Source organism: Tachypleus tridentatus, chromosome 9 (genome assembly GCF_004210375.1).
Source record: "Tachypleus tridentatus isolate NWPU-2018 chromosome 9, ASM421037v1, whole genome shotgun sequence".
NCBI lineage: Eukaryota > Metazoa > Arthropoda > Merostomata > Xiphosura > Limulidae > Tachypleus > Tachypleus tridentatus.
This window is the reverse complement of record NC_134833.1, coordinates 134473396-134492959: the sequence shown is the minus strand read 5'-3', so window position 1 is coordinate 134492959 and position 19564 is coordinate 134473396. Positions and strand designations below refer to the sequence as shown.

The window sequence follows — 19564 nt, the reverse complement described above, 5'->3', positions numbered from 1 at the left end:
TTCATCGCAAAGAAAAGAAGGCTACTTGAGGCAAATATAGAAAAATACCACATTCTGATGAAGTACATTTCAAAAACAAAAAAACAAGTTACATGGGACATAATGAAAGAATAAAATGAATGGAAAGGAGAAATACAAGTATGTGTGAAATTCCTGAGTAAAGTAGACAGTCATGATGCAAGGCCACTAAAAGAAGAAATATGGACAGATAGCAAAGAAGTTAAATAAGAAGTAACAAACACAAGTAGATGGAGAAGTATACAAATAAGAAGGAAAAAGTGGTGTTCCCCAAGTGAAAATAACAGTAATGGAGTTTCATATAATAAGGTAACCCAAAGTTCATCAAAAACAAATGGAGAAAGAGAAAACAAAAAGCAAATACCTATATAATTGTAAGCAGTGAAGAATGGTGTAATTACCTGATTCTCACCAGAAAGAAGGAACTAAGAGCAAAAGAATCATAGAAAAAGTGCTGAATAAACTCATTGAGTATAATGCCAGACTCAGCTGAAATACCAGTAGCAGGAAATTAGGAATCCTTGACAAAAGATCAGAAAGACACAAACTAGCTTGTGCACAATGGTGACAAATTACTGGTCATCAGAATACTTCTGTCACTGCAATATTGGATGACTCATCTTGAGGAGTTTCAGAACCTCAGGAGATATCAGAAACATGGGAACATAAATTTACAATTGAAATGTGCCATGAACCTTATTTGTTAGAAATAAAAATTGGTTTGTTATGTTTCTAGTGCAGAGGCCTGAGTCACTGACTTAATGATGACTTTGAAAAGTACTTAAAAAAACACAATGCTACATTAAAACAAGTTGTGGTGCAGTGAGAGAAACCTCTCACCACAGGAAAAAGACATAATAGTGCCCCAAAATTAGAAGTTTCATTTTCAAAAAATCAAATTAGAGGTAATCCAAACCAAGTTCCTAACAAAAATATTCAAAATGGGGTTTCTTTCTTTCTTATAATCAAGAAAATTACGGAAATACTACATACAGTTTAAAATAAACAAGTGCAAAGATGCTGTTAATTCCAAAGAAAAAACACATTTGAACAAAGCAATATCAAAGAAAGAAAGAGCCAATGCTAGTGCACATAAGGATTACTGTGCATATAGGATGTGTCATCCCACTACTGGTAGAGGGCTACAGTCTAATGATAACTACATCACAGATTGGTATAGTGCATATTAAAATGGATAGGGGTGGGAGCTTGGTTCAAGGTTTGTAGCAAGTGCAAAAATTTTAATGACAGTGGAACCTACCTAATACAAAAGCCAAAATGGATCTATCCAGATAGAATAGTTTGATCACTGTTTGCTCATTATGATTTTAGTAACAGCGGTGCAAGAAAGTCATTGAGGGAAAAGTGTCATAAAATACTCCACCTGTAGTGAGTGTTGGTATAATAAGTCTAAAATAAAGACACTCTATAGGATCACCTAGCATAAAACCAAGTGCATAAGATTTATAATGAAAGTAAAAATACTGATTCAATTTTAAACTTAAATCTTTCTGAATTAAGCCATTTCTGTTACATCACCAACATTTTATATTAAAAAACAAACCTTTCCAATCTTTTTCCAGTTTTATTGTTTATCTCATTTTATACTTTCAATACATAGAGCAACAGCAACATTAGGTTATACTTTCGTTGCTAAGTGACAATGACATAAAAGCAATAGTAGAAACATAGCATTAACAAAATACGACGACTTTTTTCTATATAGAAGTTGTCAATGTAATTGATTTTTACCAATAGTTATTTTATGAATACTCCATGAATGATCTTAATTTTAATTGGCTTGCAAAGGAATTTACCATTGTTTCACTGCATCAGTTGCACTTTGCTGCCTCTATGTTGATCAAGCTTGATTTGGCTAAATTAATTTCAGTTAACTGTCTGTTTGTTTGTTTTTGAATTTCGCACAAACCTATATGAGGGCTATCTGAGCTAGCCATCCCTAATTTAGCAATGCAAGACTAGAGGAAAGGCAGCTAGTCGTCACCACCCACAGCCAACTCTTGGGCTACTCTTTTACCAAAGAAGAGTGGGATTGATCATCACATTATAACACCCTCATGGCTGAAAGAGCAAGCATGTTTGGAGCAACGGGGATTTGAACCCGCAACCCTTAGATTACGAGTCAAATGCCTTAACCCACCTGGCCATGCTGGGCCGTAGTTAGCTATGAAATGCAAAATTAGGATATACTATGTTGTGGGAGTGCCCAGTAATTTTTGACATTTTTGTCTGTGAGGCAACAGTTCTTGTTATACAGAGAAGTGGGTATACATTTTGGTTTGTGGTGAGTAATGTCGGTACTCAAGCAATACTGGAATTTATTCAACATCTTTAAAGTATGAGAGCCAGATAAACAATATTAGTTTTAGGAGATACTATTCTAGTGCCTGGTATTTATTTTTTTTGTGTTTTCTAAAATGCACATATGAAAGCTGCACAAATGATATTGAAGAACCAACATCAGAAAAAAGTAGGATTACTGAACCATGACATCTAAGCACAAAGGACCTCAATACAGAAGTGCTAAATTTCTTTTTTAAATTAATTGCTATGTTTTTAAATATGACTCTAGTTCACAGTGAGTCATGAACTGTTATGTGAACTTCCTACTAGAAACATGTAATAGACTCCCCCTGTGATAAACTGGATTTCATAAGTATAATGAATAGAAAAATAGCAATAAAACAAAAAAATATATATGTACATAAAAAGATTAATTTAAATTGTGAAGATAATTAAGTTAAATAATTGGAAAGAAATGATACATTCATTTTATATCGTATTTCTAAACTTTTAATTTCACTGTATACTGGTTATTTTGATATGGGTTTCAGATTGAGAAAGCAAGAGATGAAAGACAAAGTTTTACAAAAAACAAAAACTTTTGATATTCATTTAGGATGTTCTAAAAGTTATTCAATTGCAAATGAAACTATAAGATTAAAAGGAATATTTTTATTCTTAGCATGAAAAGTCATCAATCACTAAGACTAACTAGGCAAAAGTTCTGTAAATGTACAGACAAATATTTTGTAACAACACTTCATTAAGAAATCTGAGTATTTTATGTACAATGACTTATAATGTTTAACAAAAGCCTGCCAAATTTCATAAAGATATACTTTATACATTCAGAGTTACAATGTGCAAAATTTCACAGTTACAAGGCTGCTCAAATTAACCAAGCCCATATAAAGAACTACAGATCTCACTCGTGACAATAAAATGCTTATTTATAGCTACTTTTGTTTTCCTTAATACATTTTATTGTTTCTACTCACTTTCAATCCAATATTACATGAAACTAACAACTTAAGAACAGAAGATTTCTGAAAGCAAACTGACCATCTTCATTTGAGAATATATATATATATATATATAACTCAAACAGATTGGCATAAATATTATCAAAGTAAGAAGATCTAGTTTCTTGAAGGTTTCTGTTTCTGTACAAAACAATATTCTCTTTAAAAATGAGTGAATTCAAAATATCCTTTACTCATTTACAAACAAGAAGTACAGACCAGAATCTCACATTATTTAATAATAAAGCCACTAGTAATCATTTCTCAACATATTCCTCTTATCCATAATATTTTAAAGGCTGGGAGAGGTGGCTGTATAGGAAAGTAAGGTATAACTGTTGGAGATTACTGAAAGAATCAGCAATCTAATTTGTCTTTATAATATGAATGTTCACCCTCAGGTTTCAAAGCTTTGCCTTCACAATTTGACACCAAAAGTATTTTAGCTCCAGTTTTGAAATTAAATGTAGAACCCTGCATTAACCCGTTGTTTCTCATAAACCCATTTTGATTTCCTAATTTTTTTAAACTAATCCTTATTTTATCCTTCTTCTCTTTATAAGAATTCATGCATCTTTAATAAAATAAAAAGCAATTTTCTTTAGTTTCCCTACTCTAGGATTGAAATTCTGTTAATATTCAGTACCAGGATTTATTAATCAACTCTTCTTCCAAACTGAATGCCTTTTGTCACACTGACAGAAAATGGACATGTCAAGACATGTGGAATTTAAACAATCATTAAGTATGCTTCACATAAACCACAAGAGACATTAAGAAAACTTTATAGCAGCTTCAATATCTGTTATTATTAAATCAATTGGGTAGTCTCATCTGACTGTGTGATTTTATTGGCTGATATACTATGGTAGGAAATCATCTGTGATAATAAAAAATTCCATCAAAACTAAACACTGACACACAATACAGTGTTTTAAATTGAACAAGTGTCCACCTAGTTTCAATACCAATAGCTTGAAGAATGTATAAATATAAATTGATACAACAGATAAGAAAAACAAGTCCAACATTATATACCTCCTATATGTGCAAATGGGTAACCAGAAAATTCACGTATGTCTGCTGGAAATCTTATAGAACACATCAGATGTTTCCATGCAAAAATTAATCAAAGAACATTTGATAACAAACAAACACTTCACTTATGAAATAAGATAAATATTAAATAAACTGGAAGACAATTTTGTGCAAGAATAAAAAAAAAAAAGACTGTAGAATTCTATCCTTGCAGAACATATCATGTGACTGCAGGTAAAGCACACATCAACTCAGACAAATTCTTGAAAACAAGAAAAATCAAAGAATCTTTGTACACCAATATGATAAAACTATCACTAAATAGACACAGGCCTGGATATCAGTAGTTAGTCACAGCCATTGGTCAAATCATTTCCAGTTCTATGTTAAAATGTTAAATCATGTTAAAAGAACTATAAGCCAATCACAATGTTAAGTTCAATCCTCGAGCATATAAGTGTCTGCAAAAAACTGTTATCTAATCCAGCAACTAAGTTTATATTCAAGCCTGAATTAAAAATTATAATTAAATTAGTATTTTATTGCATTTTATTGGAAAAAATTTATATTAAGCATTATTCATTCACCACTACTTCTTACAGTTTAAAGAATGTCAACAGTAACATCTATATACATATAAATAAGTCCTAGCTCCAAGATAACTTATATATGAAAAAAAAACACTTTAAATGAACACATATATAATCATAAAATTCAAGAAAAAAAAAGGTACAGTTGGTTCTATTATGCTGTCCTAGACAATAAACAATAAAGCCAGTCCTTGTAATTTAGTTGTTTATCAAAACTTCCCTTAAATTCTATCATATTTGCTGTATCCACTACATCCAAAGGCAACCCAGTCCAAAGACCAATTACGTGTCACAAAAAAGTAGCTCTCTCACGTGAATAAGTCTCCTAACATTCCAAAACATTTTCCTCAATAAGTGAAAAAAACAGATAATGCATCAACATTATCAAGTATCCTAACAATTTTGAACACCTCAATCAGGTCCTCCCTAACTTTTTTTTTTAAGATATACCAATTTCAGAAATCTTAATCTCTCTTTGTATGAAAACATTTTCACTTCAGGTATCATTCTAGTAGCCATGCTCTAAACTCTTCTCAACAATTCAATATCCTTTCTAATGTAAGGAGCCCAAGAGAACTAACCATCAAACCATACAATTTAATTATAGCACCTTTAGCATTGTTTTCAATATTTCTGACCTAAATCTAATTTGCCCTACCACTAACAAGTGTGCACTGGTTGGATGGCTTCAATATTTCTGACCTACCACTGTGCACACTGCTTGAATGGCTTAAGAGACTGATCAAGCTGAACACCATGAAATGCTGTTAAGGTTATTCCCATCTAAATTATACTTATAAATTATAATAATTTATTTTTAACATAATTCAAGTCAATCTGCTATTTATTCGTCAAACTTACTAAATACTCTAAATTCGTTTGCAAGCATTAGCACGCAATAACAACCAAAACATTAATACCCACCATCAGTAAATTGCTTAAATTTACAAAGTTCAGTAAAACTTGTTAACAACAACCCTCTGCTTTCTTTCAATCATTTTTCTATTTGTAACATTAAAGATCAAGGGACATTGTGGTCCACCTAAACTGTCCTATCTACTAAATCAAAAACTGTAAAGGTTGCCCTTATCAAGTTAATAATTACCAATCTTTCTGTTGAACATGAAATCAACTGCATCTACCACATTTAAAGACAACTCTTTCCAAATCAGAAAGGTTTTGTTTGCCAAAATATACGTTTGTGTCTCCAAGTCATACTATTCTCATCATTAAATATGAAAAAAATGATATATCAATACTATAAATTCACCTAATAATTTTAAACATTTAACTTAGATTCCTGTTGATTTTTTTTAAAGTTCCACAATTTTAATATGCCCTTGTATGACAACCCTTCCATTACAGATATTCTAGTAACTCTCCTCTGAATCCTTTCCAACAATTCAATGTTCCTTCTGAGGCAAGAGCTTCATATTTGGCCTAACCAATGACCTATACAATGAAGTTATATCCTATCTAGATGTGTATTAAATATTTCTGTAGATACAGCCTCAAATCCTATTTGCATGGATAACTTAAGCAACTGATCAACCAGAACACCAAAATATTTTGTTATTTGTTTTAAAAGAAAGCCACACTGGGCTATCTTGAACCTCAGATTTTAGCACTGTAAGTCTATAAACTTACCACTGATCAACCAGCAGAGCACCAAAATATTTTTCTTTTACAATATTGTTAAAATTATTCTCATCAACACTGTATTCATAATTTTAAATGTGATACCTCAAATGCATTAACTTGTATTTATCATAATTAAAAACCACCTGATATTTATACAACCAGCTTATCAAATAATCCAAATCCTTTTTGTTAAGCAGCATATCTTCATAGCCATCATTAATGTAAATCAAGATCAAAAGTCCTAACACTAACCCTTGAGATAGCACACTCATGATATTAATCCAGTTTGACTCAACTTCATTTATAACAACCCTCTGCTTTCTTCTATCAAGCCATTTTCTATCCAGTGAACTAATTTATCTTCCACATCTACAGAAATTACATTTTAATAAGCCTTTTATGAAGTCTCGTCACATGTTTTCTGAAAATTTAAATATATCCACTCCTCATCTACGTAAGCAGTAACCTCTTTGAAGAATGTCAAAAGATTGGGAAAACAAAATTTTCTACTACTGACTATCCAACAAAATTTCAAATGTTGTTGAGCAACTTTGCAAAGCATCTTTTATCAGACTTAAAAAAAAATCCATCACTTACATAATATTAAGAGCCTATAATTACCAGAACAATTTTTATCACCTCCTTTGAAGGAAAAGGAGTAATATTAACCAAATTTCAATCCAATCTTCTAGCAATCTTTAAAAAATGTTTCCACAATAAATAAAAAATAGCATTTTTCTTAGTAACCTCCCTGATAAATTGGTGAAAAAAAACCATTATAAATGGTTTTTAAATTCCTGGCTAACTCAGTCTTGGTTTGACTCAAAATCTCCCAATTTTTTATGCATACAAATAAACTCTTCCACAATTACAACTTCATTAACAGTTGAAATCTTAGTCTCAAAATAAAAGTTTTCTTTAATTTCATCTGTTTCATCTAATGGTCTAAAAATAATCCATCTAAATGCCTTTTTATCCTATATCTACAAACAAAAATCTAAATAGGTTCAATCACTCCTTGTTATAGTGTCTTTCATATCCTGAACCTCAACAGAACTAACACAATTCAACTGAAGTATAACTGTGTGCATGTGTTTTCTTAGAGCAAAACCACATTGGGCTATCTGCTGAATCCACCAAGGGGAATGAATCTAACCTATGATTTTAGCGTTGTAAATCCGTAGACTTACCGCTGTACCAACGAGGGACAACAAGTATAACTGTAAAACCAAGTTATGACCGTGATTGTTCATGATGTGACAACTCACAAAGGTAATTACGTATTTCAATTTACAGTCATACACTGCTGTATAATACATTGATACTAGTCATGTTAGTGAATGAGAAATGTTAACACCATAATGGTTCGTACACTCGGTTAAGGACTAAATCACAACTATAACACTTAACAATGAAGATAAAAATATAAAAGAGATGCATGTATCATAATGAAATTTCTAACTTAAAAAAATACATGTAGTACTAAACACATTAATAAGAAAAAATTAATAACCTGCTTAAACTAAATGAAATTGAATTTATTTCTATCTTATTAGAAAATAGAATTTAACATTTTTAAAAAATTATTTTACCGGATCCTCTTCCACCTAAATATCTATATCCTATACAAGAACTGCTAAATGAACATCATAAACATTAGTGATTTTGACAAGGCGCCCTCTAAGCTTCCATTTTATACAGAAAAATATTTCTCAGACAGTTTCAAATATTATGTTTGAGTATAAGAAAGAAAATCAACCAGATACCAGTAGAAAACATTATTTCGACGCTTTCCTGGCTTTTTAAAAGTTAACCCTTTATCAATGACAAAAATACTCTTTGCTAACAGCTGATACAATTTGAAAGTTCAACAATGCTTTCGTGAGAATATTATAGAAGTATTGTAATTTTAAATTTTGAAGAACAATTTTTGTGAATGTTTTTCAGAGCGAACACAATGTGGGTTGTATGCTTCTAAAGCACATTTATTGTAATTGTTTACCGTTGTAGTATGGTATACAGATTGTGGTATAATCAGGGAATAGTATTTAATAGCAAATGGTAAGTCCGCTGAGAGGTGTCACGGTCAACGTACCAATCAAGAAGTACTACCATACGTACACCTGAGTAAATAAATCATGAGAATGGATTAAATAAAGAGACTGGACAGAAAGAGTAACACGGAACGAACAGTCTTTATTATATCACACGTAAAACACAAACGTGCTTTATTAACATGATATGATTTTTATTTTATTTTTACTGGATTCATTATCTTTAACTGTTCTAGCTGAATACATGCACCGGACTCATTAAATCCAGCATTCCTTACTTCATGAAAAAAGTTATATTTACCTAGAACGAATGGTGTTCCACTCATGTCCTTGTCATTCTCTTTATTAAGTATGTGAAATCGTAACCTCTAGACATCACCTGAACTGAAATTTAAAGATTTGTTGTCGTCTTTACTGAAATAACTTTATCCATGGTAGAACAGGTACTATTTACTCTAAAATAACAAAGAAATGAAGGTAAATAGAATAAAATCAACTGAACAGCTTCTTTTTTTTTTTACATCTTAATAAAAAAAAGTCAAATAATTAATTCAAGGATCCATAGAAAAACTACCATTTAGCATTTAGAAAGCAGGTATACAAAGACCTAGTTTTGTCTTTGATTTTAATAAAAACTGTTTTCGTTTTGTATTATATTCTGCTATATTTCTACTTACTTTGTTTCATTAAACTCAGCATTAGTTCATAATTTATCCTGTTGATCCTCCTATTATAAAGTGTATCTGCATAATACTCTGAATGAAATCAGTTTAACATGAAAATACCATAACAGTATATATCCTAAAGTTCTAAACAGTATCTACGTCTTTCCAGTATGTTTTTCGTAGCATATTGTAATGCCATAAAACAAATTCCTTCACGTTCATTCACTGGTAACACCAAGGTCAAATGAAATATAACTACTTTTTTTTTTATTATTCTTGGAATTCATCTGATAGTATAAATATAATGTTAACCAAATAATTTTAACAGATCATTCTGATTTCTTTATTACTCATAACGACAGGCCAGTTTCCCTTATTAAACTCAAGAAATATATTGCATATAATAAAAGTTCCACATTTTTATTGGTCTATTAAACATTTCACATGTACTTATTTTACCAGGTTTCTAACCTTCTAATTTGTAACATACACTGGCCGAGGTCACATGAAAAATTTGGTACTTTCTGTGGCACAGGCCAAGTCACAGAATTTATCCACTGTATCATGACATATTTGTATTGTGTTTTATCAAGTCCTTCTTTGCCTACTACGTACCTGAGACTGCTCTATGACTGTTGAACGGAGTAGAGATATATTAAAATATGTATATATATGATCCAATTTTCCAATTGGTCAGCTACAAATAGAGAAAGTGAATTTTAAATACAGTTTTAACTTTTTCATAAAGATTCGTCTCAAACTTGGAATAGATAAGTCTCATCTGTAAATCCCCATTTTTATATTTTTCAACTTTTTTATTATGTTGGTTTAGTTATCTAGCAAAACTATTTCAGCTTAATAACTAATAAACTTTGTTTTTATTAATTTTTAGTGAAATACAGTTTTTATTAGAAGGACCTCCGCACTTGAAGGTTGTGGGTGAACTATAAGAGTAACAATTAAATCCAGGGATGAAATTCTCTAAAAGAAAAAAAAAGTAGAGATAGTCGACTGAGTGAAGTAGATCTGTTTTGAAAAAAAAAACTATGTGTAAAAGAGTAAAAACGACAAGCTGAGTGTCAACAAATAAATGTTTTCTGGCGAAACACAAGAACACACGGTAACCTGAAAAAGCAGCTCAAGTAAGTCACGGTAGTAGTAACGCCTTAAAATATGGTATTCAGTGCTGGTGAGAATCAGATCAAATCCAACTATTCAGTCACACAAGAGTAATCTAAGAGTTGGTATGGGCTACTTTTCCTCTGATTTATAAGTTCCAAATAGGGATAAGTTACGTTTGTTTGTTTTCTTTTGAATTTTGTGCAAAGCTACACGAGGGCTAACTGTGCTAGCCGTCTTTAATTTTGCAGTATAAGACGAGAGGGAAGGCAGCTAGTCATCACCACCCACCGCCAACTCTTCGGTTACTATTTTACCAATGAATAGTAGGAGTCACCGTCACATTATAACTCTCCCGGAAAGTTATGTGCAGATAGTTTTTGTGATGTTTAATCAAAAAATCTAAATAATAAAACTTTTACTTATCTCTTTCTTTAAATACAGCATGTTTTCATTCAGTTGCACAACCAAATAGTCCTTCAGACTTTAATTAAAGTAATTAGTTAACTTTTCATTTATTCTTCTGCAGTAAATGATGTAAATACTTTTTTATTCATTTCACATAATGACTTGTCTATTTCATTTAATCTGCAACAAATCACAACATCTCTCTATTTGCTCTCGAGGCACTCGACTTGTAATCTGAGGGTCGCGGGTTCGAATCCCTATTGCACCAAACATGCTCGCCCTTTCAGCCGTGATGGCGTTATAACGTTACGGTCAATCCCGCTATTCGTTGATAAAAGAGTAGCCCAAGAGTTAGCGGTGGGTGGTGATGATAAGCTGCCTTCCCCCTAGTCTTACACTTCTAAATAAGGGAAGGCTAGCGCAGATGACCCTTGAGTAGCTTTGCGCGAAATTAAAAAAAAAAAAACACCTCTTGTCTTATACTGCTAAATTAAGGACGATTAGCGCAGATAGCTCTCGAGTAGCTTTACGCGAAATTTAAAACAAATTGCTCTCGAGGTTCAGTAATTTTATTATTGTGACAACCATATAGCCATCTTAGGCTTTTTCTTGACATGTAGATGATTTTTAGAATTTTGAAAAATACTAATTACATATCAGGTTTTTTTTGTAAATAAATGAAAAAAACTTATAGTAATTTATTAATAAACTTTATAGATTTTATAGATGGGTACGTTGGTCCATAATTGTGATGGTAATTTTAAGAGTAAAATTAACCAGAAAAGACAGTTTTTGGCCTGTATTTTAAATTTACCCGATATATACGTACATTGTTCGACCAAAACTTTATCAAAATTCCAGTTCATTCTGTATGTTCAGTATTTGTGTACACTTGTTGTCAACATCCAGTAGGTGGCTAAAAATTTCTATAATAAAGCAAGTTCCATAAAATTACCCAGAGGATATTTTGTTGTGAACAGAAAGGGAAAAGAAACAATAAATGAGCAAATATAAAAATGTTTTTACTCGCAACACTTCTTATATACGTTAATGACTGAACTTATTGTCTTTTTACTATTTGTCTTCAAACTGGCTGCTGAGGCTAGCGGATGTTTCTAAATATGTCCATACAGGACAAGAGCAGAGACAATATCATGTCATACTTTCAAGAAAATAAAAAGTGGTTCCAGTGTGTTATATAATCGAGACATGTGATGGGACCATGCATTTGTTATTCTCTGAATTAAATATGTAAAATTTTTGTGATTTCTAAGTCGCTAAAGTAAACAAATTAACCTCTTTCTCTGATATTATTAAGCAAACATAACATTACAAGGAAGAAGGCTGGCACTTCATTATATTTTGAGACAGGTGACTAATTTTTCTATCAACTAATGGGGTGATAGATTGGGGCTACTGAATTTTAGGGCTTGAATAAGAGGTCATGTGTGTAATAAGCTGACTGTGAGAAAATGGGTTATTTTTGTATCACTGTTGTGTTATGCATAAAACTAAGTTCTCCTTTATTTAATATATTTTGAGATTTTAGACTTTTAGAGATTTTTAATTTGATTTTTGAAATGAGCTGGTTCTTAATTTTAACATTGACTTAGAATTATATTTCATTGTTTCATGTTAATAAAGTGGAAATGCTATATTTTAAAGTTTTAATTTAAGTTTAATCTTCTGTAAGCTCACAACAGGGAGGGCTTCTGCTGGACTGTTAAGGGAAATTTTTTAAATGTTGTTAAACATTTCTTTTACCAGTTAAGTACACTCATTGCAGACTTGTTCTTATTTTGTTTTGGTGTAATATGTTTGTTTCCATCTTTTTTTCGTCAATAAAGATTATTGGCTTGCATTTGTATATGTTGCTTTTTTCCTGGTCAATGAAGTCATTCAGAGTTTAATGAAAGATGCACACACAATTTGCAACAAGATATTTTGCCAACCTCAATTTGGTGGATTCTAACCGTTGCTCTGTGGGACATAAACAAATACATTATAGAATACTAAATAATAGCATGGAAAGGGATATGTTGGTGCTGTGATCAAGGATAGTGTGCAAATTTATACTCTTTATGAAAGTGTAAACAACTAGGCTAGTCAAAATCACAGTGAATATCACAAGTCTGTTTTTTTGTGTGTGTAAAAAAATGTCATTTTTGGCAGGACATAAGATGTGATAGATTAAAGAAATCAAAGTAATGAGACAAAACAGGATGGCTTGCTTGTAGAATGAGCAGATTTGATGGGAGTTCTCTCTTGAATCATGGACATTTGTCAATTCCTCCTTGTTCTATGGAAACCATTACCCTTTATCTTGAAATTTAGAAAGGAAAACAGATACCATCTGTGTACACAGGAGACTTGACTAAGTTATTTCCCTGAGTTGACCAAGAGAGTGGCCTCAGTAGATTCCCTAGATATTGTCAATCAGAAAGTCAGAGCCCCATCTCTGGTAAATTGGACCTGCACAGGAAAGAAGTGAAGTGTCACTCGTAAATGAATTCCTCTAACTTGAACTGTATTTCTTGCAGGTAAGACAGCAGGCACTCTCCAAGGAAATTGATGACTGGTAGAACACTGGAAAAATCTTTCTGTGGCTGTAGATGCCATGCTAATCCATAGGTCAGACAGGAACTACTGTTGATAAATGATATCATCTACCAACATAGGAGATAGCAAACATTCGTGAAGGAGAATGACAAATGGCAGGGTACTAAGGAACTTCTCCATGATGGGAGGTGTCCAGCCTAACTTAGAATCAGAGGCAAGGTGCTGTTAGTGGAGCTCATCCACAAACAAGAGCTTTTTTACCAGCAGGTGTGATCAAGTGCATTGGCACAATTTAGCACAGCTGTTGAGTCAATGTGCAAGACACTGTTTTCTTTTCTGTCCAGAAAACGGGCAACGGTAGCATAGATAGTGATCTGTCATTAGGGGCAAAATCCCAGAGTTGCTCTGCAATCATGGACAATTCACATAATTGTTGTTACTGGACAACAAGGCATTACTTGAAAAAACAACATCTGTTATTTTTATTAATGTGGGTTGGAAATTTTCAATTTTGAAATTTAAACATTCGGAAGATAGTGAATTTATGAAAATATATACATTAAACTATGTTCTAGTGTTGGCAGAAACACTTCAGTTAGTTTGAGCTAAAATGTGTGTAACGTGAAATTATTTGTAGGAAGTAAAAATCCATAAATAACATCACGTAGAATAACACATGTGAACTTTGTGTGCCCAAGGTTTTATTTGATTATATAAAATATTTTTGATCATGCACTTTTATTTCCAGAGCACACAATTTTCTTAACACGTTCTAAACTTTTCCATACAAAGCTAGTTACACTGTATGAAAATAAAAGTTCTGCATGGAATGCTGAAGATAAAAATAAGCACCTTCATGATAAGATGTACCTATTCTCCTCTGTGTTGAAGCAAATCACAAGTTAAATGAGATGTAGCTGTTAATAAGTTTACATGGTTGGATAAACCAGGTTAGTGCCTTTGTAGTGTTTGATCTAATTTGGTTGTCTGAGAACTATACACTGCAGTCTCACCTATCCTATTTTTATGTACTGGGCATGGCCTTGTTTCTATAGCAACTACATTGTTTTGGAGGAAATGCAGTGACACTGCATGACACCTATAAGCCATCATGACCTTGGAGTTGAGGTCTTGGTCAAATTCGAGACCAAATAGTGCCTATACCAATCAAGCTGTCCACAGGTTGTGGGAATTGTGTTCTACAGGTAGGTTACACATGAACATACATAAGTCTGTAAACATGGAGCTTCACTAATAGTTTATTTTTGTATGTATTCTTTTCAGAACTTTCAGAAGAGTGTAATTTTTGTAACTGAGAAGTTATGACTTAAACCCACACTCTTGACCAAATTTGACTGACCAATTGAAATTATTTTGATCCTAAATTTTCAATTCTGATTTTCTCTATTTATTCTCTACTTTGTTCAATGGTTGTTTTTGTGCTTGATTTTAGTCAAAAGGTTTTGTGTGTGATGTATGATATATTTCTTTGTTAAGGTTATTTTTACATATTTTACTTTGTTTAAATATATTTCAGTTGTGTTTCTAGGTCATGTATAGTGTTTTGGATCACAAAAAGGAAGTTGGTGAGCTTTGTCAACTATTTCTCTTATTGCTTTATTTCTGTAAAGTTTGTTTTACCATTATACTAATTAGTGATGTTGGACACACAGTTTTACAGGGGTTAAGTTGTTTTTGAGCAAAATGCAAGTAAAGCTCAACTTTTACTTGTGTAATTTTAGAATTAGAGATGGCTGGGTCAGCCTGTAAGTAATGGTGGTAGGAAATTTGTGATATATGTTTGTACCAGACATTTAGTAGATTTTGAGGCTTTTAGAGATTTTTGTTGTTTAGAAAGCTTGTTCTCAATTTTAATTTTGTCTTGGCAATCTAATTTGCAGGGTTAGTTTTATTTCAACACTTTAATTTCTTTTTCTTTTAGCACACACTGGGCTGGTAGAAGAGATTGTTTTGCACTTCTCTTACCAGATCAATACATTAATTGAAAACACTTGCCTTTATTCTAATTTGATTTATCATGTTTGTTTCTCTGTTTTAGTCAGAAACTATTGATGTTTTGCATATTTGTTTGTTGTTTTTCCCTTTACAATGAACTATATGAGAGTTTAAAAGATAGATACAGATACATACTTTGTAACATGATCTCCAAATCTCCAGTTAGTGGTCCTTAACTAAGCATTCTGTAGAAAATTATTGTGCTGTAAAGTACTACACCATAATACATGAATTACTTACACCAACTACACTTCTGCATTAATCAAAAGAAAATATCAATAATTATGCAAATTATAGAGCTATTTGTATGTCATCAGTATTTCCTAAAATACAGCTCAAAGCTGGTTGACTAAGCTTTCATCCAAACAAAACTTATTTTCCATAAACCAATTCACAGTTAAATTCTGAAACTGTTATATCCACATTTACTATTTATAAATCCTTAGATAATGATAATAAAACATTGAATATTTCTCAATTTTTCCATGCTTTGTTTAATGAAATACATAATGATATTTCTTGTTGTTTTTTACTTAGGAATACAAATTAATATTTTTGCTCTGAGATTAGTATTAATATATTGTTTTCCAGTATTCTTTGTTACATTTAATGGAAACATTATTGTCGCCATTTTGCCAAGTTAAACAAGACTCATCTATGTAGTTTAATAACTAGTGAGATAATTTTATTTTATAAAATCTAGTTCTAGTAATGTCATTCACTTCAACATACAGCATGCCTTCAACTATTTATTTCCAAATATAAAAGTTTTTGCTAATTAATGTATTCTAAAGCTGTCATATTTTTATAGCCACAGCTTCTTGATTTGCTCTTTCAGCCCTTTATAAGTTTGCCTGAATTCCTTAATAATGTCCTTGTACTTTTTGCCGTATTTTTCGAGGTTTGTTTCAAAGTCCAAGATCATGTGACAAGGGGTGTTTCATAAGATGCTCAACTTTTTACCACAGTGACAGCTAATGCATTCCATACCACAAGGGAAATCAAAACCATCAACAGGAAATTTTACTGTTGTGCACATAATATCATTAAGTGTGATAGTTATAACAGCAGAACTGGTCAAAAGATATAACTGATTGTATACTATTAAGAAAAAAAAATATATAAGTACAGGTCTGGCAATAATAAGTAACCATAATTTTGCTATAAATTTTCCAAAGAAATATAGTTAGGCCCGAGAATAGTGGTATGCCAAATAAGTGTTGTGTTCTAGGTTGCAGGAGCAATTATAGGGGTACATTGTATTCATGAAATTTTAGTTATTTCAAAAGAAAACTACAGCCATGTGTAATAATTTGGTTTGTGAAAACAATTTTGAAGAACAGTTTGTTATTCACAATGATATACCTCTAACTAAAAATGGAAATATTAACATTGCAAGAAGTAAGATATAATTAACTGATTTTATTATTTAACTTACCTTCATATCTGAGTAATAATTTTTGAATTAAAAAAGAGTTGAAATCAATGTTAGATATAATCAGAAGTTTAAAAGTGATTTTATGTTTGTAACTGAAAGCTATTCAATTTCAACTAGTTTGTGGCTGATAAAAATAACATTTCCAAGCTTGATGTATAAAAATAAAAGTAATTTTCTTTATTATATATTTACAAAAAAACAGTGTAGGACCACTCCAACTTAGAGAATGTATAAGGATATCGAGTAATTTACAATATACTTCCCAAAAATAAACTTCCAAAATTTGGATGTACCATAAATGAAATAAAGGCATGACATGAGGTACATTATTTAATGGTGATGATAAAAAATGTAATATATGAAGGTGAGTTTATTGTGATGTTATGTTAACAACTGTTACAGCAAGAATCACAAAAAGTAATTGGTATCACTAATGATTCTTCAGATGAAAATTATTGAGAAAAAGTAAATACTCTAATACAATTGAGTTTCTTCAATTTATACTCAAATGATACTATACTCTTTGCAAATAATTTTTTTAATGAAATTTCCTTCAACATACAAGTTCATTTGGCAGAGTGGATTATTATACCTACTACTACTTTATCAAGTCCCTGAGACATACGTCTAGGATGTTAGCGAGTTCTTCAGTGATGGCAAGTACAAGTTTTATGCTAAACAGAAGATGAGTATGACAGTTGAGGAACAAAGAAGAGAGAATGTGCTATAAACTTGAGAATACAAAGATGGTCAGCTTATGGGTTCTCCTTGGAATGACAATGATGAATTGGCTAATTCAGTACATGTTATTATGTTCACACCTATGTTAAGATAATATATAATATCATATTATCCTTTTAAATCCGATAGCAGAAGAGTTATACAAATATGAGACTTTGTATTATTGAAATTGAAAATATTAGGTGTAAGGTAATTTCTGTTATTACAGATAATAATACAATTGAATGAAGGATGTTTTTCTTGTTTCTAGCTAGCACTATATTTCCAAATCCACTGGCTTGTAACCAAGTGGGATTAAAAAACTACTTTTTTTCTAGTATCTAACTTTATGCATATAGTTTAGTTGGATTTCACAAATAAATCAGTTTATATTATCTGTTGATGAAAATACAGAAGTGTATTTGTAGATTATCAGCATTCTCTAAATATTTAAAAAGTTGAATAAAATACTGGTTAAATATGCATCTAAATTATCACAAGTTGTTTTATTTTCATCAAATATGTAAAAGCAGAATGTGAGTTTTGGTGCACAATTGTTTTATAACAAGCACTGTCATCAGAATCCACACTGGGTGGGCAAGAGGATGTTGTTTAATTTGAGGAAAGAAACAAGACGAGCATTAACCATCCTCTTTAAGGTCTTTGAGAGACAGCTTGGCAAAGCAATTGGACAGTAGTTTGAAGGAATCTTGGGATCCTAATATGTGTGTGTGTGTGTGTGTGTGTTTTCTTATAGCAAACCACATCGGGCTCTCTGCTGAGCCCACCAAGGGGAATCGAACCCCTGATTTTAGCCTTGTAAATCCGGAGACATACCACTATACTAGCGAGGGTCTCTTGGGATCTTTCCCAGGCTTAAAGAAAGGTAGGACAAGAGCTTGGCACCATGCATCAAGAGAAATATTCTCTTGCTAGATCCAGTTAAAAACAACCAGAAGAATAGCAAGAGAGGCAGAAGAGAGATGGTGCAAGATCTCATAGTGTATATGATCAGGTCCAACTGATGTACTGCTAGACCAATGAAGAGCTAGTTCCACCAATGTAAAGAGGTAATTATTGTCATAGAGACAATAATCCTGAAAAGAAAAAGCCACTCCCTCTGCCCAAGTCTTGATGGCTAAGAAAGTGGAGGATGAAGCAGAAGTGCTAGATACCTGAGAAACGTTTTTGCTGAGAGTATCAGCAATGCACTGGACATCAGCAACTTTATGGCCATCAGAGAACAAGATTGAAAAGGAGACAGAATTATACTGCCACTAACCTTTCAAATCTCTTCCTGTATGACTTTGGAACTGGTGGTAGAAGAGATGCTGGTTGTAAATTTAATAAAGATTCCTTCTGGCTATGAATTCTCACCTACCGAGTGTGTGCATGGGCCTGCTTGAAAGTAATGCAGTTTGAAAGTGTGGAGTACCTAAGAAAGGTATCCAGGCCCACTGCAAGAGCAGTGAAAGAGGACCAAGTTGGCTTGATCCAGCTTCCACCATGGAGGTTGAAAGACTTTTCACATGGTCTGAAAATGATTCCACATTGAGGGGAACAGCAAGTGCAAAACTATATATTACATATTTAGAGAATTGTTGAAATTAAATTCTTACAACTGCATTTCAACAAACACATTTAACCTGTGTGGTAGTTTTTAATTAAATGAATTGACCAACTGAAATCTATAAAATTAGAAATTTGCTTTATCATGTTATACATTATTTCACAAGTTTAAAATTTTATATAATTCTGAAAAAGATAATTTTATGAATACAAATTAATGTGCTTCATTCAAAACTTTTTACAATAGTTTTATAATCAAACTGCATATCTCACTGAAATGCTACTGTGTTATTTTTATTACTGGTATTATGACTGTACACTGTTATATTTTGAAACTGTACACAATTATAAAAACGTAAAAGACAGAAGGTATTTCTTAATGTTCAATATAAGTTAAATATTT

The 19564-nt window shown here is 31.8% G+C and overlaps 1 protein-coding gene across 4 annotated transcripts in view; it reads right to left on the bottom strand.

Moving 5' to 3' along the window:
* The window catches only part of LOC143226431 (very long chain fatty acid elongase 4-like), a 57968-nt gene extending 48874 nt beyond the window's left edge, over positions 1-9094 (bottom strand). For 2 of the 4 annotated variants that reach the window (XR_013014616.1, XM_076457377.1), the window contains exon 1: positions 8206-8288. The gene's annotated coding sequence lies outside the window, so the exon portion shown is untranslated. Of the gene's footprint in view, positions 1-8205; positions 8289-8968 lie in introns of those variants that run through there. The other 2 variants (XM_076457378.1, XM_076457379.1) reach the window with 2 other exon arrangements.
* Positions 9095-19564: the final 10470 nt, after the last annotated feature.